Genomic DNA, 25,014 nt, shown 5'->3' on the forward strand with positions numbered 1-25,014 from the left:
AAACAATACAAATGCAAACGGAGCAACAACAAAAAACATTTGGATTCCCCCTCCCTTGCCTCACAGTGGTTTGGTCCACTGCCAGCGCCACACAGGAGGGTGGTTGAGAAGTGTACGAAGCCGACGCGTTAATCAGCTATATACCTACAAACCAACGTTTCCCACCACTTATCAGTTTATCCACATGTGTTAAAACTGGTCTATTTGGACATATAAACATGAACATATTTCGTTTTATGAGAACAGAAGCAGATAAACGAACAAGAAAACTTGTTATGCATTCATGAAGAGGTGAGGCAGAGCTGAAAGTAACAAATTACATTTACTCACGTTGCTGTAATTGGGGTTTTTTGTGTGTACTTTTACTTTTTTAGTAGTTTTTAAAATCTGTACTTTTACTTTAACTTAAGTATGTTTTGTTTAAAGTATTGTAGGCTACTTCGCTACATTTTAAATCATATCCGTTACTGAGTAAAAATAAAACAAAAAAGCAAGAAGCGCCACGGATGATTGATTGATGGGCGGGGGAACGCGCAGAAAGAGCCATGGAGAGGGACGAGACAGGCGCGGGCTAATGCAGACCCTCAATTCAATTCTTAGAAACCTCTGGCCGTTGACGCGAAAGCGATTGTTTCAAGCTCTTGAATTGCCGACCGGGTTTTTAGCGCTAATTTGCACGACGCGTTTTTACTACATGCGCATCCTTCGAGGTCTAGCAGCTTCGCGTCAAGTCAAACAACTTAAGAACGTCCTCGGGAATGCGCAGGTAATTAGACGAGAGAGAGAGCGAGCGAGAGAGAGAGAGATTAAAAGACATCGGGTACACAGGTCAGGGAAGCTACAATAAACGTGTAAAGGATAAAAGTATATTTTGGCACTCATCTCATGATATGCTCATTTAAACTAGGTATATAGTTTAATAAAATAATGTATGTTACCAGCAATACATCAATTACAACCTTACTATAATGATTGTATTTACTAGCTGCTGACCTCATATTATTTTTGCTTCAAAAGTGCATAACTCACCTGTAAAAATCATTAAATAATTCCATAACTGTTTCTTAGTTATAAAAAAGCTTTTTATGTTATTAAAGAGACACAAGGCAGCATTTTTATGTTAATAAATCATCTTTGTAAGTCTGTATATGGTTAAATGACTCATTACATGACGAATGAAGACTCTCTTGCCCGCCCCTACCGTCTGTAGGAAGAATACCCCACTTGCAAGTTCGCTGTATCCGACCCGGTGTCCTTCAGTCTCGTCAAGTCTCAGATATAGAAAGCATTTACTCCCAGACACTAGGGGGAGCTAGTAGAGAAATAATACTCAGACTTGCCTTGTGTCCCTTTAACTTTTTGTTATTGCACTTTAATTGTATAGATGTTCCTACAATAAAAAACAACTAGTTTGAGTCTTTTTTGAAGTAAACCTCTCCCCGCTGTAAAAAAAAGTAACTTTTTACTCTGAGTGAAATTAAAATGACTTACTTTTTACTTTTACATGAGTATTTTTAGACCAGTAACTTTACTTTTACTTAAGTAAAATATTATTAAAGTAACTTTACTTGAATATTTTATTACTCTTTCAACCTCTGAATTTATGTGTATTAAAATTACATTTGTGTCCGTTCATAGAGAGAAACTTTTTCTTTCTGTACACATTTCCTTTAATGTAAATTTTGGCCTGTTTTTTTGGTTTCCCCTTAATAATTTTTTTTTGAAAATTTTTTTGTTTATTTCCCCCCCCCCCAACATTTAGATGAGATTTTCGCCCCTGGGCGGCCCCCGCGGTCACAGTTTTTGAGTAAACTCATGCATCGCCATGGTGTTTAAGTAGCGGCTGCAGTGAGCGTAGAGGATTGTTGTATAGCTATAGGAGAGGTTGTTGGACATGAAAACATTATGTCCGCTTCGAAAATGTACAGTGCTAATGTGTTTTTTCTTAGTTCTGTTGACAAAGCAAATGAGGTTGTTGAAACTGGTATAGTCATTGAGGGGCTTTTTATCCCAGTACTTCCATTATCCATGCCATCTAAAAAAGTGCTACTGTCAAATGTACCACCATTCATTAGTGATGAAACACTAGTGAGAATCTTGTCACGGTATGGTAAAATTGTTTCGCCTATTAAGATGATCCCAATTGGTTGTAACTCTCGCTTTTGAAACATGTTGTTTCTTTCAGACATTTTGTTTACATGATCCTTAAAGAAAATAAGGGACCTTGATTTATCGTTACATCTCAAAGTAGACGAGTTTGATTACGTCATTTATGCCACAGCGGAAACGTTTAAGTGTTTCAATTGCGGGGAAGTGGGTCATTTAATTCGTGCCTGTCCGAGGAAAAACACTTCGGTGGCTGGTGATAGTGATGCGGTTCAAGCTGGACCGTCAAATGCAAATCCACCTGCCGCAAAAGCGAACACAGTGGAGATGAGATTACCCGATTAAATGTTTGTGCGGGAAACAACAGATAGTTTAATAACTGAAAATGCTGAAAACACACCACTGAACGCTGAAATTGCAAAAACTCAAAAAACTCGGCCTGACGCAGGGGCAGACATAACGGAAAGCAGTAACATTTCTTTGGGTTTGCAGCCTAGATTAGTTGATGATGAAAGTGTATTAGAAATGGAATAGAGTGCTTTTAAAGTTCCAATAAAAAGGAAAAAAACTGGTGATTCTCAAATGATTAAAGCAAAAAGAGCTGATGTGGAAGATGCTATTGATGAGGAAGAAATGGGGAGTGGAAGTGAGTCCTCTGATTCAAGTGTTAGTTTTTCACAAAATGACTTTTCTGGCTGCAACTATGATGTAGATGACATTAAACTCTTTCTAAGAGCCACCAAAAATAAGAGAGGGGTAAATGTAAATCAGTTCTATTCTGATTATGAGCAATTTGTAAATAAAACTATACTGTTAATGTCAGAGGGTTTAATTACAAACAAAGAAGTGTACAGATTGAAGTAAATAGTAAGGAAGCTCACTGCTGACAATACTAATGATGGAGAAGACAAAGTTTAGTTTTTTTAGCCTTTGATGTGATGTATTCACGTAGAATGGTGTTATTTTTTATTTATTTTTATTTTTCTGAACATGTGTGAAGTTAATATTGCAACAATGAATGTTAACGGAGCCAGAGAAATTAAAAAAAGAGCAGAAAAGTTGATTAAACAAAGAAAATTTGATGTCTGTTTGATGCAAGAGACGCATAGTGATTTAAGCAATGCTATCGATTGGGCAAGAAAGTGGGATGGGGTCTCTGTCCTAAGTCATAATACTTTACTCAGTGGAGGAGTTGCTGTTCTTTTCGCTAAAAAATTTACTCCATCCTCTTATCAGGTGGATGAAATAGTAAAGGGAAGACTTTTAAGAGTAAGAGCCACTTTTGATAAATTTTCCTTTGTTTTCATTTTTGTATACTTTCCAACGTCAGGAGTGGAAAGAGTTTTATTTTTTAACTCATTATTTTCCACATTACAGAATGTTTGTGGTGATGATTACTTTTTCCTGGGTGGAGATTTTAATTGTACAATGTCAAATCTGGAAAGGAACCACATTGAGCCTCATATGCCTTCTCGAAATCGTTTAATCCAACTCATTAAGACGCATGACTTATGTGATATTTGGAGGCAATTTAATGGGACACAGAGACAGTATACGTGGACTCATGTGCGTGATAATATGATTTCTCTCTCTAGACTGGATGGTTTTTATTGTTTTAAGCACCAATGTAACATTGTAAGGAGATGTATGATCACTCCATTGGGTTTCTCTGATCATAGCATGGTACAGTGTTTTGTGTTTGTTAACTCTATAAAGCCAAGGAGTGCATATTGGCAGTTTAACACTAGCCTGTTAAGTGATAAATATTTTAAAGACACATTTAAATTGTTTTGGTCAGATTTTAGGAACACAAAAGCCTCATTTAAGTCATTGAGGCAGTGGTGGGATTATGGCAAAGCCCAAATAAAACAATTTTGTGTACAGTATACGCAAAACGTCACTAGAGAGACTAACTTTAATATGAACATCTTGGAGACTGAAATTTTAAATTTACAAAAATTGGCTGAACAAAATGGTGATCGCAATTTTGTAGACATTTTGGCAAACAAAAAGACCCAGTTAGCTGATTTGCTGGGAACTAAGACGCAAGGGGCTCTGGTCAGGTCACAGTTCCAGAGGGTAAACCAGATGGATGTTTCAACAAAATTCTTTTTTAATTTAGAAAAGAAAAATGGGTAGAGTAGGGCAATTCATGCCTTACGTTCTGATTTTGGCACTTTTTTAACGGACCCTGCAGACATTCGAAGGAGAGCGGCTTTTTTAATGAGAATTTATATCAAGATGAGATTGGGGATCATTTTAAAGATGATAGTATTTTTATTGATGATTTGCCTCAGCTGTCGCAGGAAGCCAACACCGAAATCTCAGGTGATTTGAGAATAGAAGAAGTGTATAAAGCCTTACAAGGTATGGAGTCTGGGAAGGCTCCAGGACTCGACGGATTACCAGTTGACTTTTACAAGTCTTTCTGTTCAGTACTGTGCAAAGATTTGCTGGATGTACTGAGTGAGAGTTTGGCGGAAGGCCAATTACCTTTGAGCTGCCGGAGAGCAGTGTTAACCCTCCTCCCGAAGAAAGGCGACCTAACAGATATTAGGTGTTGGCGACCTGTTTCGTTACTTTGTACCGACTATAAACTGCTCTCCAAAGCATTGGCCAATAGGTTGGCAGGGGTGATGGAGTGTGTAGTCCATACTGATCAAACTTATTGCATTCCTGGTAGATCGATTTTTGACAATGTTTCTTTGATTAGAGATCTGTTTGATATCTCCAAGATGCTTAACCTGGATTGTGGTCTAATTTCGCTTGATCAAGAGAAGGCTTTTGACCGGGTTGAGCATTGTTATCTGTGGAGAGTTTTAGAAGCTTTTGGTTTTTGTAAAGATTTTATTAATCACATTAACTCATTCACCGCCAGCCTTTTTGAGAAAAGTTGCCCATCTGCCTTTTTGTGATTTTAACAAAATTTTCACAAAATTCCTTGCAGGAAAAATTATTTTCTATAAATATATAAACATACAAATTATATCAAATTAAAGAACACACCCTCTGCTTTCAAACAAACAATAAACAAACAAACAAACAAACAAAATGGGGAAAAAACATTTCATTATATATTTACTTTTTCCACTTAATTTAACCACTGAAATATGGATATTTCTCTTCAAAAATACAACATTTTGAGCAAAAAGCTTAAAAAATTGCGTTTTTGTAAAGGAATTTATGTTAGAGATCAGACTCAGAATGACTATCAAACATAAAGGCAGTTAAAAAAAATCATTAACTCTTTTTAACTTCCGTTTTTGATAAATTTGATTTGGCGCCATCTGGTGGATAAAAGCGGTATTGCACTTTCACTTTGAAATTCGTCCAAAAAGGCATATTTATTAGTTAAATATGAACTCATAAATGACGAGATAACTCGTCAATGGCGGTGAATGAGTTAAAGTCCTCTATAGTGGCGTTCAGAGTATACTGAAGGTTAACGGTGGTTTATGTGCCCCTTTTAATGTTTTTAGAGGTGTTAGACAGGGTTGTTTATTGTCGGGTATGTTATACTCGTTGGCAATAGAACCTCTTTTACACCAAATAAGACTTAAACTTCAGGGTATTGTTTGCCAAATTGTGATAACAATCTTGTTTTATCTGCATATGCTGAGGATGTAATGGTAATGATTAGCGGGCAAAATGACATAGAGGCTTTGTCAAAATTACTTGTTGATTTTAAAGAACTATCTTCGGCAAGTGTTAATTGGAAAAAAAGTGAAGCGGTTATACTGGGCAAGTGGTCAAATGGGAGACCACAACTGCCTGAAGGCCTAAATTGGGTAAAATCAGGTCTTAAATATTTAGGTGTGATCACAGATTACAGCTTTGCATTTTTTATATGTTGAGTCAGCTTACATAAGAACTGTTTGAGCTATAATTGCTCATTCAGTGCAAACATTTTAGATATAAAAGACGATTCATTAAGAAAGATATTATAAAAATGGGGGAAAGAAAGTGAAACGTGTGGTCGTGACTTTATAAAAACAAGAGCCAGTTGTTATCACCATAGAAACCGGAGGCACGTTTAAGACATGAGATGTGATAAGTTGTGTACGACTATATGCGGGGCTGCGTAGTGTTGTGGAAAAAATGCTGAATGACTGCAAACTCGTCTTAACAAATGTCGAGAATTCAACAAGATCTTGGGAGGAATGCTCACAGTACATATCTCTCCCAAAGCTCAAAGCTCTCCTAAGTTGCCTCAGGATTTATAAATAGAGTTAAACTTTCAATGCAAAACATTTTGTAATTCCTCTTTTGCACACCCTACTTCTTGGGGTGGTTTCCTGGACAGGGATTAGACTAGTTTTAGACTAAAATAAATATAAGAGCTGTCCAAACTAAAAACAACTTGCACTGACATATCTTAAAAGGCATCAGTGCCCTTTGTTTTTCCTCAAATTACACACAATCCACACAAGTAATGTTTTTAGTAAGGCATGTGTGTTATATTTCCTAATTAAACTAAAGACTAGTCCCGTTTTAAGCTAATCCCTGTCCAGGATATCACCCCCTTAAGACATTTTGCTGACCTGGGTATGCACTTGCTATTTTGCAAAGGTATGGCATAATTTCCACTGGGCTTACAAGGTGGACATTCTCAAATAACGAATCTACAAAACACACATTATGTGTGTACATATTCCACCAACCTGTACAAATCATACTAAAGATTGCACAAACTTAAACGTACAGACAACAACAATACATAAGCAATACAAATGAAAAACAAAAATAGAAACTGAAAATCCTGGTTGTTTAAAATGCTTTTCAAAGATTAAATAAAAAAAGATAAAATTCTCAGTAAAACAGGGGTCAATCTGGGGTCTGGAATAATGTATGCTATATGCATCTAGCAGTATGACATCTAAGTACCGCAAGAGCGATCACATGAATGCTCTTCTTTCGATTTTCACACTTCTGGTCAAAACTTAAAAAGGAAATAAGTAATACCACATTGCAAAAGTTTTATAACACACAGGATTGGTTGGAATAGCAAGTATTTTTAATAATAATATTCTAGACTAATACATTTCCTCTTTATCACTACTAATACTTATTTTGTGGTCATCAGTTTACAGGCCTCTGTCAGTGCAACAAGCTCTGTCTGCTGCCTTTGTAGAGTGAGAAAACTGTCCTATATTGTCTGGTGTTAAATATACATAAAGCCGTCATGACTGTAAAAGAGTCATCAGCTATCAGAGAGCCTAAAAGAAATATAATTTATTAGTCATGCGAATTTAATGAGATAAAATGTAACCTATGTTCATTAGGGGGTTTGTTTTTTTTGGCCTTATAATTAAAGTAAATGGTTTTTCATGTCAAAGACAAATTAGCACAGATTAGTATTACCTGGTGATCTCTAGTGATTTGTAATAATTACGGAGGTTGTCTGTGATCTTAATCCCGTGCGAATCGGCCATGTCTGTAATTTGTAAAGTAACAATTCCTCCGCAAATGACCTACCATCTTTTGCCGAACACCACGGTCCTCTGATAATATTAGTCCCGTGCGAATTGGCATCTCTGTAATTTGGCCAGCATTTGTTACCTGTGCGCCTTAAAAAAAATTCTCAGTTTCTGCGCCTCTCGCACTGCAGCTGTGAAGCTCACATACAGAGACACATCCCTACGATATTTTTGGCTTTCATGGTGAAACTTGAGGGCTTTATTACTTTATTTCTGATTTTAAACTTCTAATCAGTCTCTTTCATCCATCTTGATGATTAATATTAAAAATATGCAGAACTGTCAGTATTTGCGATCTCTAAGTTTAGGTGGGGCTGGAATTTAATTTGCGGTGATTTTGCGTGTCTCACTAGCGTGGTATACCTAACCCTTTGTTTATTAAAATAAAATTATAATTTAAATCCAGAACAACGAGATGCACTGAGGTTGTTTAGGCTTGTTATGTGCAAATTTACAAAGCATATGTCAATACAGAACACAGCAGTGCCTTAAAGAAATTTAAATTATGCAGTATTTGTGCACGTGTACAGAACGAATGCAATACAGAAGGCAATACATACTAGGGGAGACCGGGGCTGGTTGTCTCACGGGTTGGCTGTCACACTGCTTATTCCAGACATACAACATGGCACTGCCACTGTGGTACAATTTTGATATCAATTTGTTAGCCTTTAATAACTTACTCATTTGCACTTGAAATTTTGCTGAGCAGACACAAAACACTGATGTTAGGAGACATTTTTTTATTTTTATGGGTCAGAGTAAATTTTCATTTGGTGTTGTTTTTGTGTTGAGATCTTGTAGGATATTAGTCATTCAAAAACAAAACACTCATTAAAAAGCTAAAAGTAGTAGCTTTATTTTGAGTCATATTTTAGCTATCAAGTTAAAGCAGTGTGGCAGATAGCTAATCATGTTTGTCAAGAAGTCAGTTGGGGATGGTTGTCACATAGCTTGCGGGGTTGGTTGTCACATAAGAATATTGGACATGTAGACCTTTTAAGACTGTTGGTCTGTTTGTTTGTTTTTGTTTGCTGTTAAAATAAACTAATAAAGCATTAAATAAAGAGGTTTTAACACTAAAAATTATTTCTTTTTATTTCTCAACACAGTAGACAATAGGCTTTATGCCCAGCTGCACTACTTCCTGGGCTTCGGCCGGCTTCTTGTTTCCTGTCTGCCATTGTTGGACGGGCTGATTAGTCCAGGTGTGCCTGACCTCAGTAGTCCCAAAAACAATAATCAGACACACCTGGATTGATCGGTTTGTCCAATAATGGCAGACAGGAAACAATGAGCTGGCTGAAGTTTATAGACCGGTTCAAATGATGTGGGCAGCGCTGGTCCAGAAACACTTCCTGTTACAGTTTGTGACAGTTATTTTTTTATTTCACATATATTATTATCTTTAAGATGTTTGTTTAACTTCAGTTAATTCAGGTTTATATGTTCTGTTGGTTTATTTTATCCCAACGTTTATCTAGTGTTAAAAAACGGAAATAGGAGGTGCTTCTGGACCAGTGTTGTTTGCATCTCTTGAAATGGTCTATAGTGCAGCTGGGCATAAAGCCTATTCAAGTAACTGATCACCCACTTTAATCCCTTTGTTTAAACATAATGGGCATTAATAACAACTATCATAGGGGTGGATTCATATTAAAACTTATTTGCAGTTTCTATAGGGTTGCCAACTTTCTGAAATGGAAATAAGGAACGCCGGGGGGGGGGGGGGGTGTTTGAAAAAAAATAATAACCCCCCTTAAATGAATACTTCTGGTGAAAATAGTGGAAACTAATTAATAAATTTGTATAAATATATTTCATACAACTTCTTAGGCCTAAATATTTAATTAATAGCAAATTATGCCTAATAAGTATACAAGACTGAACCACATAGATGTAAAATATAAAGGCTATCATGATCATTTTGCCAACAATGAACCATGGTTTTGTTAAGTTTATAATACGCCCTCTTCAAAGACCCCACCACTTTTTAAACCTTGAGCTATCTAAATCCATAATTATTTAATAAGAAACCCATCAGAAATGATTGACACATTATGAGACGAGGGGGAGCGGGACACAGGAAAGAGGGAGAGCACTGGAGAGATAGTACAGGTTTAGCCTATCACTTTCTTATCAACTATATTTGAGTTTTAAAAATCCACATAACTACATACCATATGAGCCTCTGGAGACGACTGACGGACAATGAACCTTGACATAAGCTCCATCCTGTGCCCGCAGCCTCTCACTCCTCTTGTGATTATCTCCTCATGCGTGCTGCTTTATATCACACACTCCGCCGTGACAAACAGAAAAAACGCGACGGCATATGGTACAATTGGCCTTGTATTCATTGCCCCTCACGCATTCCAGCCACAGGTAATCATTTTCCCATTCAATTTTATATTTTTGTGCTCGTTTCTTTTTCGCCGGCTGCTCGGATGCAGTCATTTTTACATTTCCCGCTGTTGACACTTGTCGTCATCGTTGCTATGATACGTGACATCACAATGACTGAAACGACCAATTAAAAGGGCATTCCCTGATGGGGCTGCAAGATGTTAAAAACGCTGCGCTGATCATAGACAAACAGAGGGAGAAATGACCGCACCGTCAGGGTTTTCTTATACAAATGACGCGGTCTTCGTTCATGGCTGACATATTAGAAGCTATGTGTCTGTCATATATTTGCACTGAATTAATTTTCATAAAATACGGAACAAACTGCGTTCCGTATCAGTTCAATACGGAACAAGAATTTTATGTGTCAAATACGGGACGATTCCGTATTATACGGAACGGTTGGCAACCCTAAGTTTCTAGCTTAAAAAACAAAAAAATTACACATTATCTTTTCAGATCCCAATTTATCACTGAAATCCTATTGAACCACTATAGGGACAACCAACCCCATACCCGTGATGGGGTTGGTTGTCACATTGTGTCAGAGTGTCTTTGATGGTTAATTACTTCCTGTTACAATACTGTCAGAATTTAATTGTTGTTCCCCCACACCCCACATTTATATATTTGATATATTTTCATAGAACCTTGTATATTTCTTTATTGTTATACTCGGATGATTAATGAAGCAATGATACGGTTCATTTATCTTGCATTTACTAAGTTGAGATTGAGTTGTGACATTTTCCCTTGACTATGCACAAAAGCTAGACATGGGCTGGTCAGTCCAGGTCATGAAGTACGACCAGACTTCCCTGTTCTAATCTCCCTTTCCCCGTTTACACAATACAACTGTCTAAGCATTATTATTTATGTATCCGTATCCAGACGTTCCTGTGAAGGGACCAATCATGTGATTGTTCTCCAGACATGTTTGCTCAATAACTGCCCACATGATTCTTCTAGACATTATCAAATGTTTATCAGGTGACCAGTGCTTCCTTTCTGTACACTATATAAGCTGAAGCCTGTCTAATAAACTTTGGTCTATGTTTGAACTGCATCTCGGTGTCAGTGTCTTTCATGGCCCCTGATATATATCAGAACTCTCTGCTGCTCACCTCAGACCTCGTCTCTTTACTACAGATTCAACGAAAACTTCATACCTCTAGACCTGCTTAGAATTAGATTCTAACAGTTGGGGGCTCGTCCGGGATAGGGGGGTGAGCCTCCTCCCGACAGAACCGGAGACCGAAATTTGAACACCGCAGATCGGGGAGGACCTACAGAAAGGGGTAAGTGTCGTGATATTTCTAATAAATTTGAAATACAGCGCTTACCCCTGTAGAGTCCCAGTAGGACCCATATCTTGTGCTCGAGACAAGATCGGTCATTTTCACTCGGCCCACGTGGGGCAGGTGGCCCAAAAATCGCCACCGTTGGCTAATTGATTTACGAATTAATTGCTAGTAACGAAGTGATAGTCGCTCACGAGTAAAAGAAAGAAAGAAATTGACAACGAGTGATTTCTTGTCAATTAAATTTCACGGGTGCGGTAATCGAGATTACCAGCACATGCAGCATTGACTGCGTACGGAGCGAGGTCAAGTATACAGTTAGAGCTCGCTGTATATTTGAGATCGCGGTGTTATTGTTATTCGTTATTGTTGAGTAATCATCAACGAAACGTTGAATTGAATATAAAACGAGCATTGCCCACTATCAAAGAAATTTATTAAAACTATATGAATAACATTTATGACATTTTATGAAAACTGGATTTTTGCAAATTTCAAATAATTTGCCAAACTAATATATAACTTCTAAAGAACGAAACGATACGTAAATGTATTGAGGCTGAGTAGAGGAGCACAGAAAACCCGGGTGTTTGTCAATTGCTTATTTGTGCTTATTGCTGTTTGCTTGTTATTGCTGCTATTATTTGTTTACATTGTGTTGAAGATGGGTGATTCTGCCACGGCCAGGCAAAAGCCTGATGAATTTATGTATACAAATAATAAAGGTTTTTATGTTGAACTGTACGTCACTTAGCGGTTAGTAATATAATAACTTTGCATTGAAAACCCCCAACGCAAGATGCGCTGCCATATTTTATGTCGAATAGTACCAGCCGAAGTTTATCGTCCCCACAAATTGCTGTAAAATACGTGAATGTTTTGCAATCTCACAAGAGGTATGCACACGTCACAGGGGCAGATTTGTGCTATTTTGTTGAAAATTGGAGAGCGATGTAAAAAAAAAAAAAAAAAAAAACATAACTGATACGTGCCGCTGTCTGATTCGGGAAAACCATGTGACTGGAGGTGAGGGGACTGCAGCCTCTCGCAATCCACTCACACGGGAAGATCATGAATATCATGATATGCTTTTTTGATCAGCTGCTCGTTTTTCTAGATAAACGATTTGGCATTTGCCAGTATTTATCATTTGCATTAAACGGAAAGATAAAGCCAAATGAAACTGCTTCTGAATTTTGCACAGGTTTTAAAGTATTATGAGTTTATTCTAGATTACCGATTGACAAAGTCTGAGTGCGCTGTTACAAATATGCTGTTGAACAATATGAATCGTAGGTACCGGTAAGTGAAATCTGTTGAATATGAATGTGAATAGACTGATTTGTGAGTCTGATGCATCTGGTGAACATGCTATGTTTTCAGTGCAAGTCTCATCGAACGGGAAAAAGCTTGCTTAAGCACCGGAAAGGAAACTGAGATTTGATATAATGTGTTATTATGTGGACAAAGGGGCCACATGAAATGTGACTGTCGTTCAAAAGGGGGTGCAATTTTATTCCAAGGGCGCCACCACGTAGACAGTCAATGCAACAGCCAAAGCAAGTGCATCAGAAACTATCTGACAGTAATTACCAGACAAACTGGCATAACAAAACACAATGAAATGTTCTGACCCATTACACCACCTCTGGAGGTAAGAGCTCCAGGTGTCAAACCATTTTTTCTTCACAAATTTCAAATCATACCAGATGTTTGTCTTAATTTGCTCGGGCGAGACATTATGCATAAGTTAAAAATGGAATTTCATGATTCTCATGTTGTTTTCTCTTTTATGTCATGTTTACAGACATACAGTGATCCTCTGCCTATGGGGGGAGGAAGTGAGAAGGCCGACCAAGACCCAGTAGCCGCCCGCATACCACATGATGTAGACACCTTGATTAACCCATGCCTATGAACTCAGTCAAACAATGATACAGGTTTCATTGATATGAAACCATACAAAGTTAAACTTAAACCTGTGTACATCAAACAATATCCTTTGTCAAAAGAAAAGGAAGATGGCATTAAACCTATTATTCACCATTTTGTTTAACAGGGTGTCCTCATACCTACTCGCCATAAAACACACCGATTAACCCGGTGGTGAATGCTGATGGAAAGACATAATGTCTTACACAAGATTTAAGAGCACTCAATAAACTGATAATTCCTCTGTCTCTGATTGTTCCAGATGTGCCGACTGTTATAAATTTTATATCATGCACACATAAGTATTTCTGTCATTGATTTGTGTGCTGCTTTTTTTCTCTGTTCCAGTGCATCCAGACACACAGCCACTGCTAGCCTTATAGGATAGGGGGCGCAAGAACTAAGAAGGGTATGTTGACTCACCATCCGTCCTCTCCGCTGCAGTGGAAAAAAGACATTGAAAAAAAAAAAAAAGATCAACTTCCTATTTTCGGGTTTGCTGTCTGCTGTATGCCGATGACATCATGGTCTCTGCCCTGACTGAAAAGAACTGTGAGAAAGCCTCCATTATCGTCTGCAATATTTTGGTGGACGCTGGTTTCAAAGCATCAAAAGAAAAGCTCCAGTGGGTCAAGCAAAAGTTCTCGTAGCTTGGTCACGTCTTAATGCCAGGTCTTTGAAAAAACCTCCACAGATCAGGTTGAACTGATCCGGAAGATGAAATTCCCACAAACTGTGTAACAGCTCCAAAGTTTTCTGGGGTTAATAAACTGTTGTCGCTCATGGAAACCTGAGTGTGCTGCCCATGACGGACATTTGCGGAGCACGATTGATCACAAGGCATCGCCTGCATCACTGATATGCTGGACTGATGAAGCAGAGACTCATTTCATGGCACTGAAACACGCCATTACTACGGCCCCAACTCTGGGCCATCCGAACTATGCAAGGACTTTTCACCTGCATGCGTGAGAGGCGAAGGGTGTGGCTCTGGGTATCCTTTGGCAACAACAAGGTTGCACTTATAGGCCAGTGGCATATCTGTCTAGAAAACTAGATAATGTAGTAACAGGTATGCCTAAAATGTCTTTATGCAGTGGCTGCTGATGTTCTGTTTGTACAGGTGGCTGAGAGAACGGTGCTGTCACAGTCAATGACTCTACACATCACATCAAGTTGGTGCATTTTTACACAACACAGGACGGCACAGAGGCGATATGGGTATGAGGCTACGCTGTTGGCAACCAAAAATGTAACAATCCAGCCCACTTCTACCATTAATTCCACAGTTTTGGGACTGGTAGACATGACTGAGCACGATCTAAAACATGATTGCATTGTTGGATTGACTACTTCCTGTTCCTCTAGGGCCGATTTAATGGAATCGCCCCTAGATGGGGGGGTCAGATCTATGTGGATGGCTCATATACAAAGCCATCGGACGGTGTCTACCTGTGTGGTTATGCTGTGGTGTCAGATACTGGTGAGGTTATTGAACCCTTTGCTCTAAATTACAACTCAGCATAAGCTGCAGAATTGGTAACTCTAATACGAGTTTGTGAGCTAATGAAAGAAAGAAAAAAGCCACAATCTACGCGACTCTAAATATCTGTACCACAAATTTTAAAAACATGGGAAGCCCGAGATTTCAAGACAACAGATGGTAAGCTTATAGCTCATTCATATTTGGTAGGACGGTTGACAAAAGCAGTACAGCTACCGTCTGAAATGGCAATAGTGAAAGTAAAAGATCATGGATCAGGAAATGATGACTAGGCTGTGGGAAACAAGAAGAGCAGATGAGGCTGCCAAGGAAGCAGCTCAAGCTCACATTAAATGACTATTTGAGTATGATGTCAAAACAGACCTTGCTATGGCTGTGCAAGTGATTAACATGATCAGATTGACTTCATTCGCATACTGCCGATTGGAAATTATGAAATATCTTTTTTTATCACAAAGAGGATGCGCAAACTGTAGTTAAAATTTTGACAATTGAAAATTATTCCTCGTTTTAGCATACCGAAAACAATTGAATCCGACGACGAGACACCTTTTGTGTCTAAAGTAACTAGCTCTTTGCTAAAGCGCTGTCTATTGATTGGCATTTTAATATTAAACGTGAAAATTAAACATAGGATAACCAAAGCTGCGTTAGAAACGGAAAGAAATGGGTAGATTTGCTACCTGCTTTATTATACGAAATAAGAATGACTCCATCTTCAACCAAACAATTGTCTTCATTTGAAATACTAATGGGTAGGCCATTCCCCACCCTGTGGGTAAAAGGCCGCGCAGGCATTTCTTCCCCAGGTGACTGGAGGTGATACAAGAAGAATATGTGGTGTCCATAATTGAGAAATTGAACTCTATCTGTGCTAATTTTCTTTGTCTCTCCCCTCAGAAAAACCAACTTACATTTTTGCTCCAGGACAGGTTGTTCTAAATAGGAGCCTGAAGCCCACGAGGGTATGAGAGCCAAAAAACCTCGGCCCAGACAAGGTGATGGCTGTGACAAAAGATGGGAGTTCTGATTGACAACCAGCTACAGTGGATTCACGCCTCAGGGTTGAAGCACCACTCTGCCACGGATCAGGACACCAGAGACGAACCCAAACAACGACTACTAGTAATGGAAAACAACGGAGAACAACGAGTGAGATATCTTGATGGAAGCTCCACTGCCGAGAGGATTCGAACCATGTATTGTGACCAAAGTTTTCATCATCTTCAGCGAGCACATTGTGGAAGCAGAGCAAAGAATATTGGAAGACAACGAACACATCACACAACTGGCCCTGCAAAAGCGATCATAGATCATATGCTGTGGTATATGTTTATTTTGAATGATAGTGATCTGAAAGTCTATAGAAAAAAAAAAATAATAAAGGTATTGGTTTCTTGAAAATAAGGGTTATTTAGGAAATTGCTATTTAATAAACTAATTGTAACTATTTGATTTCTGCAATTAGGAAAAGTATTTTCTTAAAGTATATGAAACCAGTGCTTTCCAGATGTGGACCCATAACCCTGTTATATGTCATAAATAATGTATCTGGAGTAAATGGATTAGTGATAACTCGATGTATAGAAGGTGGACCCAAACGACCTGTGATGCAAAATTTTATTTTCAAACACAAGGGAATTTTTCTTTTTGATATGGGTGTGTGGGATCAGATGTGATCCACTGACGTGTCTCAAAGGGGCCATTGTCAGAATTTAATTGTTGTTCCCCCACACCCCACATTTATATATTTGATATATTTTCATAGAACCTTGTATATTTCTTTATTGTTATACTCGGATGATTAATGAAGCAATGATACGGTTCATTTATCTTGCATTTACTAAGTTGAGATTGAGTTGTGACATTTTCCCTTGACTATGCACAAAAGCTAGACATGGGCTGGTCAGTCCAGGTCATGAAGTACGACCAGACTTCCCTGTTCTAATCTCCCTTTCCCCGTTTACACAATACAACTGTCTAAGCATTATTATTTATGTATCCGTATCCAGACGTTCCTGTGAAGGGACCAATCATGTGATTGTTCTCCAGACATGTTTGCTCAATAACTGCCCACATGATTCTTCTAGACATTATCAAATGTTTATCAGGTGACCAGTGCTTCCTTTCTGTACACTATATAAGCTGAAGCCTGTCTAATAAACTTTGGTCTATGTTTGAACTGCATCTCGGTGTCAGTGTCTTTCATGGCCCCTGATATATATCAGAACTCTCTGCTGCTCACCTCAGACCTCGTCTCTTTACTACAGATTCAACGAAACTTCATACCTCTAGACCTGCTTAGAATTAGATTCTAACAAATACATTCTAAGTATACACATTTAAAGCCAAGACTCCAAAGTTTCATTTCATTTAGGAATTACTGCTGAAAGATTTTTTTGAAGATGAGCAATTCATGCATGAGTAAAAATTGTGACAACCAACCCCGGTCTCCCCTAATATAGGACATTTTTAATTTGTATCCATGAAATTAAGTTGGAGAGATCATTTTTAGTCATTTGGCTTTTTTTCATCATTTCAGAACAAGCTTATGCTATCCATAATAACTTATATTCTGTGTGTTCCTTGGTTGAAAATATGTAGAAATATATGCGAGTAAAAAAGTACAGAACAAAAACATTAAGCTCACGCGGAGCAAACGGAAAGCAGTTAATAAAGCAGACTCTCCGTAGAGGATGTGCTGAAACAGTCGAGTCGGTAGATGATCATCATGTTTATGTTTCACGCAGATATTGTTGATGAAAAACTTGCATATCTAAATGCCCAGGCGAGAGTCAAGTGTTCAGTCAGTTAGTAATAGAGCCATTTGTGTTACGTGCTGCAGTTACCTTGTAACTGCCTTACAGTTTTAGTTAAAGGAACAGTATGTAATATTGTGGCCAAAACTGGTATTGCAATCACAAAACTTGTGACTAAAACTGGTACTCCAATCACACAACTGGTGGCCAATACACAAAATGACAACATAAACATCAGTTGAGGGCTGCAACTCCACTTTTTAAATGACAATATTCTGTCCGGACCACTGTTGTCAGTGATACAAGTTTTTCAAATGAATATTATTTCTTAATGTCTAGTGACATATCAGGGCTATTTTATGATCAATTTATTACATACATTTATTACATACTGTTCCTTCAAGTTTGTTATTGTCTTTTTGATTCATACCTGGAAATAATAGGAGATTGTTTAGGCGGAACTAATTAACGCCTTTCTGGTGTTCCGCACGTAATTATAGGGGACACAACGCCTGAAGTAAAGTGCTAAAACAGCATGACAAGAGCTCGTCAAGCTAAGTAATATTAAGAATATAAACATCTGGATGTATATTATCTAAGAAGAAAGGAGACAAGGAAGAAGATTTTAAGTTTAGCCCCTCTTAAGTAGAAAGCAGCCTACGAGGTATGTTTCTTTTTAGGGCTGTCAATAGATTAAAAAAATTAATCTAGATTAATCGCATGATTTCATGAGTTAACTGCGATTAATCGCAAATTAATCGCACATTTTTATCCATTCTAAATTTACCCTAATTTAACACTTTTCAGGTTTTTAATATTCTAATCATATATACATATATAGATGCTTTATGCAAATGTATGTTAACAACAGCCTGTTTACATTTTAACAGATTCACCAGCCATTGTTTTGTATATGAATTTCCCTTTCAGAAGATTTTTCTTTCTCCATTTTTGTTTGCTGCTGCATCATTTGTGAGCTGTGCTGGCAAGTTGAGTCGGAATTAGCAAATTTAAAAAAAATAGTTGTTCATATTTTGACATTCTCTATTAAAACATAGAACAATGCATGATTTGTTGAAATATAAAAAAATATGACAGAACTACACTTGTTTGAAGTTGAAAGAGTCAAATTACCACAAACATTTCCACATCCATACATTATATTACCACATCAATACCTTAAAATCACTGGTAAAACTAATAGATTTAGCACACACAAAGCAAAAACATCATCAATGTATGTTCAACTTTTTTTTCCTTTTGTTTGATTGACATTGAGACAGACTGCTTAAAATCTAAGTGATCTAATATAATGTTACACATCAGATAGTTTTACCCAACAGTTAACCAAACATTTACTTAAAACATAACAGATTATAGAGCCTACCTGCGTGAATTCTTATCAAAACAGATATTTGTAAAACTGTAATTTTGTGTAGATGTCTATATATCCGGGTCGCGCACTCGCGCGTCTGTGTTCACGCGCTTCAGATATCAGTCAGTCAGCGTGAGGGGATCGCTTTTGAGTCTTGTCGCTCTTAATAACTCTTTAACAATAATCAGATACCGAACTTTATCTCTCTTAATGATTATTTTAACATCAAGCAAGTCCTGCAGTCTATTTTCTAAGTCATGCATAAAAGCGAAACCAAAATGAATTGAGACGCATTTTTGTATTAGATTAAGCATTAGGAGGACGGTAACGTTACACCTCTCAGACGTATAAATAAAGATCATATCAGATGTCCAACGAGCATTTAGAGCATTGGATTTGGTAGACGATTTGCTTAATGTTCTTATTTCTATGAAAACTTTCGACTCATTTAGACAGGTTCACATTTGTCTGCGTCTCTGTTCATTCAACTATGGGCTGGACCAAGGGTCAAACAGAAATTGCGCGTTGCGTTAATCTCCGTTAATAAAATTAGTGGCGTTAAAATGAATTTGTGTTAACGCGTTATTAACGCGTTAACTTTGACAGCCCTATTTCTTTTATATCCGGTTTTGAGATATTTCACGTGCATCGTTTGTGTTAACTTAAGATATTTCACGTGAATTGCTTGTGTTAACTTGTGATATGTTTCACATGAATCACTTGTGTTAACTTGTGATATAATTCACATGCATATAGCTTGTTTCCCGGCGGCGGAGTGATAAATCAGCTAGCAATGAGTCTTCCAAGAGAAGTTAATGGAATTTTACAAAATGCCAAATAAAACACGACAGAAACTGTATTTCGCTACACAACTTGTTTTTAATCATCACAAACATCACGAACCACTCAGTGAGTAGCACAGTTTTGAAAATGAACATTAAGTGTTGTTTTAATGACATGTTTGTGCATGGCCATTGACTTCCATTCTGAAGCAGTCAAGAGACGCTTCTAAACGAGTCAAAAACTCAAGACACGACCCATTGTCAAAATTTCTGTGTCCATCACTGTAGTTCATCCAAAACAAACCAGAAATAAGACTCAAAGTGTTAAATACCAGAATTATCCTTTAACTAAGTGTGTAACTATAGTGACACGATCTGAATTCAAGACATACATTCATTTTATTTAGTATTCTTTTATTTTTTGTTTTCCTTTAACCCAGTTCTCACGGGTTGACATGACATGTTGGAGAAATAAACCCCCATTTTTTAAACAAGATCTCGTGCTTCGTGTTTACTACTGGAGGGAGCTACATACCTCGTCCACGGAGCAGAAGTTGTTGATACACAAAGAAAAAAACGTGTTTTTATTAAAAGCGGCTTTAATGCTGATATCAGTTATGTTTTGGCGCCTTGTATTTGTGTTGATCAGATAGATTAAAGTAATTTTAATCTTTGAGACTGGGTAGTCTAGAGGCAGAGGACGCTAATTCTGTCATCTCAGTTTCACTTTATTTCACACATTCAATGATTTAACGAAACGATTGGGTAAAGGTACCTCTTACAGCGTGTCGCGTTGTTGCATGATAGTGTTATGCAAAGCCTCAACATTATATCTGGGAGATAAGTCAGTAAATTTGAAATCACAAAAAAAGTGAAATTACAGGCTTTGCTTATCCGTGCGAACCGGCCACACGAAACTCAGACGTAGGTATAATTTCTAAATCACACTAGGTCCCCAGATAATACTAATCCCGTGCAAATAGTACATTACTGAAAGCTGGACAGGTCGAAGGGTAAAGGCCTGACAAAGAGCGATCCACTGGTCCTCCAGGTTGGGCACAGGGCTAACAACCCAGTACGTAAAAAAAGGTTGCTGCCCTACATGCCAACAGACATAAGGGCAGTAAGTAAGTTTATTATATAGACCAGGGGTCTCCAACCCTGCTCCTTGTGAGCTACGTCCTGCAGATTTTAGCTCCAACCCCAATTAAAAACAGCTGAGGCAGCTAATGAAGGTGTTCAGGGTTGCTTGATATTTACAGACATGTGTGTTGGAGCTGGGTTGGAATGAAGTCTGCAGGATGGTAGCTCACCAGGCGCAGGGTTGGAGACACCTGATATGGACTAATGTGTTAATAACACCACATTGTTTGTGTTATGCTTTACATTATAGGGCTTCTCACACTGAGCTTAATCCTGTTTTTTTTTCTAAACCCTGCTTTAACTCGGGATTAAGGATTATTTCACACTTTAGAAGCAGGGTTAACCCTACTTTTGTGGGGTTAACCCCACATTGTGGTGCCAAATGCATGCAGTGTGAAACAAAGCAGGGTTAAAATGTTATGAACACCCCAATTAAAAACAGCTGAAACAGCTAATCAATGTGTTTAGAGTTGCTTGATAATTACAGACAGGTGTAGGAGCAGGGTTGGAGACACCTGACCTTGAGTTTAGGAATGCAAATCATTAGGAAAGCTTTGTAAGGCTGAATCCGAAATCGCATACTGCCAGACTATATAGTAGGCAAAAAGCAGTATGCGAACGAATAGTATGTCCGAAACCTCAGTATACGTAAAAGGGTAGGCGAGAATTAGCGGGATTTTGGACTATTTCTCGCGAGATTCAGAGGCACGTGTACTTAAGTATTGTCCGAAACCGCCTACTTACTGAAAATGTAGTAGGGGAAACAGCACGTGAACAGAGTAGTACGTCCGAATCCTCAGTATCCATAAAATCAGTAGGCGAGAAATCCCCGGATGCCCTACTGAGTCCGCCCCTATTCTGAAGCGTGCATCGGATGGACACTTCTATCCCAGCTTTCCCATGATGCCACGGGAAAACAAAGCAATCGACCGGAGACCAACCAATCGGGTGATTTTGATACGTTACACAGGGCTGTCCCTCAGCACCCTGACTTCACGCACAGACCCAGGATATACCGCAATTAAAGTGCTCAGCTGATTCATGAAAATAAAGCTGTAGAATTATCACAGCTGTGTTGAGCTGACAGTAAATATGTGATGGTTTGTTAGAAAAATACATTTGAATAAACTTTTGTTTCATATGGGAAAGTTTATTGTGATAGTTTTATTCATTCATTTTTTATTCATGTTTCCTGTCGTTTTAAGTAAATACAAGAGATTGCTTCACTAAAATGTATATAATCACATTGGCTGCATTGTATAGTTTGTATTCAAGCACAGCTGTCATCTGACAATAGATATTAAATTACAATCTGCTTGTTTTACTTATTTTGTCCCCTACAAAATAATGTGTAATATATCTGTAACACTGTTACAGATCAAGTTACTGATGCAATCAGGTGTTAGTGCACCTGTCCCTCATACACACGCATACGTTTTCATGTCTGTTATTAGGTTTGTTCGAGTTTATGCACCGCTGTAAGAACCAACAGCTGGATGACATCAAAGTACCGTGAGAGCGATTCCAGAAAACACACGGAGAACTCTGATTTCGAGTTGCTCTCGCGGTATTGTGATGTCAACCTCCTGTCAGTTCTTGTGGTTCCACATGAACTCGAACAAGTCTACTACGTCATATGTCACATGATAACGTCAACATGGCGAATGCTGTACATACTTAACGCGAACGTACATACTGCCTTAGCGCACGTTAAGTAGGTACCCAATGAAATTCAGTACCTACACAGTAAGTATGCGATTTCGGATTCAGCCTAAGTCTTTGGTGCCTCAGTATAGCCCTGGGCAATACAAGAGAAGGTATATAATTTACCTTCATTATCTATCTTAATGAATGGGGACACTTAAAAAAGCATTTGCCTGGTTGATCACCGAAAACCATTTTACTTGTTATTGTATTTGTGATCGAATTGTATATGGTTAAACAGCTGCATTTACTGCCCTCAGGTTTTGTAAAAATCTCCACCTGTAAACAATCTCTTCTGGCTTGCCAGCATCCCTGATTATTTTTTACAGGAAATATAAGAGTAGCCTACTTACAGGAGAATTTGGACATGGAATTATCACACATTCCTTTAGTAATGATTCAAAAGCTGGGGTTATACCCCCTATGTCCTCTTGTATTAATGTATAACAACAGGTTCACAGTCCTTTAGTAGTCCTACATTATATTTATGTATTGGCCAAAGATAATCAGGGTCCTCCTTAAGTGCAGGGTGCCCTAATTCTTGCCACTTCAGATACTGAAAAGGAGTCATGGGCGTTTTTAAAGAAAACCGAAAATAAAAATTCTGTTATCATTTACTCACTCTTATGTTGTTACAAAACTGCACTGTAAGAAATTAGCTGTAATTATGCAGCTGGTTGCCAGTAACTTAAAGGAACAGTATGTAAGAAATGTATATCAATTAATCATAAAATGGCCCTGATATGTCACTAGACATTAATAAATAATTTTCATTTCAAATACTTATATCGCTGACAACAATAGTCTTTTTTGTGATTGCAATACCAGTTTTGGCCACAATCCTACATACTGTTCCTTTAAAGACTTCATGTTCCATGTTCATTTAACTTTGAACAAACTGTTGCCAGTAAATAACATAAATGTAAAATCTAAATCTGTACGTAGTATTAAAAACAGTATAAAAGTATAAGCTAAAGTCTGTATGGTGGGTAAACTCCCCTTCCGCTTGAGCAATAGCAGGAAACTGCAGGATCTTTTAAACCTAAATGAAATTAAATCCTAACTTCAGTCTCCACAAAAAAAGTTCAAGATGTGTTTTGTGCCAAAAGAGGTCACCATTAAATACCGACTGACCTGAAGAAGACATTTAGTTTTGAAAATTGTTTTGTTTTTAATTTTGTGTACATATTGTGTACGTACTTTCTGTGTGTATCTTAAAAAAAAGAGTGAAAAATAAATATGGATGGACAATAAAACTTTGCTAAAACATCGAGATAGTGGCCTAAGACTTTTCCACAGTACTGAAAATGTGCTATGAAAAAACTTTGCAATGAGATATACATTTTCCATTGTAGCATGCACGCGAAAGTACAGTTTTGCATATATATGCTAATTCCAGCCACCTGTAGCTGGAATCAGCTTCCAGAAGAGATCTGATGTGCTGCAACAGTAGACACTTTTAAATCTAGATCAAAAACACATCTGGGTCATTCTACAAAAAAGGTGGAAATGTTTGTCCCTTGCTTTTGTAGACCCCTTAATCATTTAATTTGACACAATAATCCCATAATGATATATATTTAATAAATATAGACTGTCCTTAAAATGATGAGAGAGTTTATTTATTTAACTTTCTTTTTTTCTTTTTTTAAACTTTTTCAAAATGTCTGGGTCCTGAAATTTCCCCTTTGAGCTTGAACCTGCTTACGTCACGAGTCATTTTTTGGACCCACCATCCAATAGGAAAATTCAACTGCAGTAGCCACCGTTCAACCTGAAGAGGGCAGCACTCGGACGTTTTTTAAACCATATATTGCAGTATTGAAACACTTTATATCCTAATGTCAAAAACGTACTAAAATCAATGAACAGCACTAATAAAGCCCCATTCTTACAGATCATTAACTAAAAAAAGTTGGTTTGGGGTTAAGTTACGCTTTAAGTAAAAGTACAAAAAATTACTAGATGTTTAATGTACTTAAATATTAAATATAAACCAAAAACTTGAAATTATGACAGGTAGTTGAGTAAAACTTATGATAATATGTTTTGGAATGTTCATTTTCCAAAGAAAAACACTAATAAAATACGAATAATTGAAAATGTACTTTTATGTAGAAAGTAAAAATACTTAAGTACTATAGACCGTTTCATCGGACGCACGTGATACACGTCTGGATCAGAACCTTACTTCCGGTTTCGTTTTTTTAAAGTCTGACTAGTTGCTAAACTGATCTCTTGAACAAATGCCTCGTCGAAAATAACAAATGTATTGGTTTCCTATGTAATATATGTGTTGTTTTTTTGCTTGTTATATAAATAAACTACGCTTAAAGAACTTTGTTGTTATTTATTCTTAGCGGAGTTTACCGGAAGTTACGTGCAGCCGCTTGTTTATGTTGTTACTGCTGAAACGGTCTATACAACTCTGATGTGAAGCGTGGGGCAGATTGGGCATTCTATGTCTGAGTTAGAACAATTTCCTGTTTCATGGTGAAACGCCAAAATTTGTCAGGCCGCCAAGG

At 37.6% G+C, this 25,014-nt stretch overlaps 1 protein-coding gene across 6 annotated transcripts in view; it reads right to left on the reverse strand.

The window, feature by feature from the left end:
- The window catches only part of LOC129425527 (NXPE family member 3-like), a 133,826-nt gene that overhangs the window by 40,985 nt on the left and 67,827 nt on the right, over positions 1-25,014 (reverse strand). The window lies entirely within an intron of this gene.

The sequence above is a fragment of the Misgurnus anguillicaudatus genome, chromosome 25 (genome assembly GCF_027580225.2).
Source record: "Misgurnus anguillicaudatus chromosome 25, ASM2758022v2, whole genome shotgun sequence".
Taxonomy (NCBI): domain Eukaryota; kingdom Metazoa; phylum Chordata; class Actinopteri; order Cypriniformes; family Cobitidae; genus Misgurnus; species Misgurnus anguillicaudatus.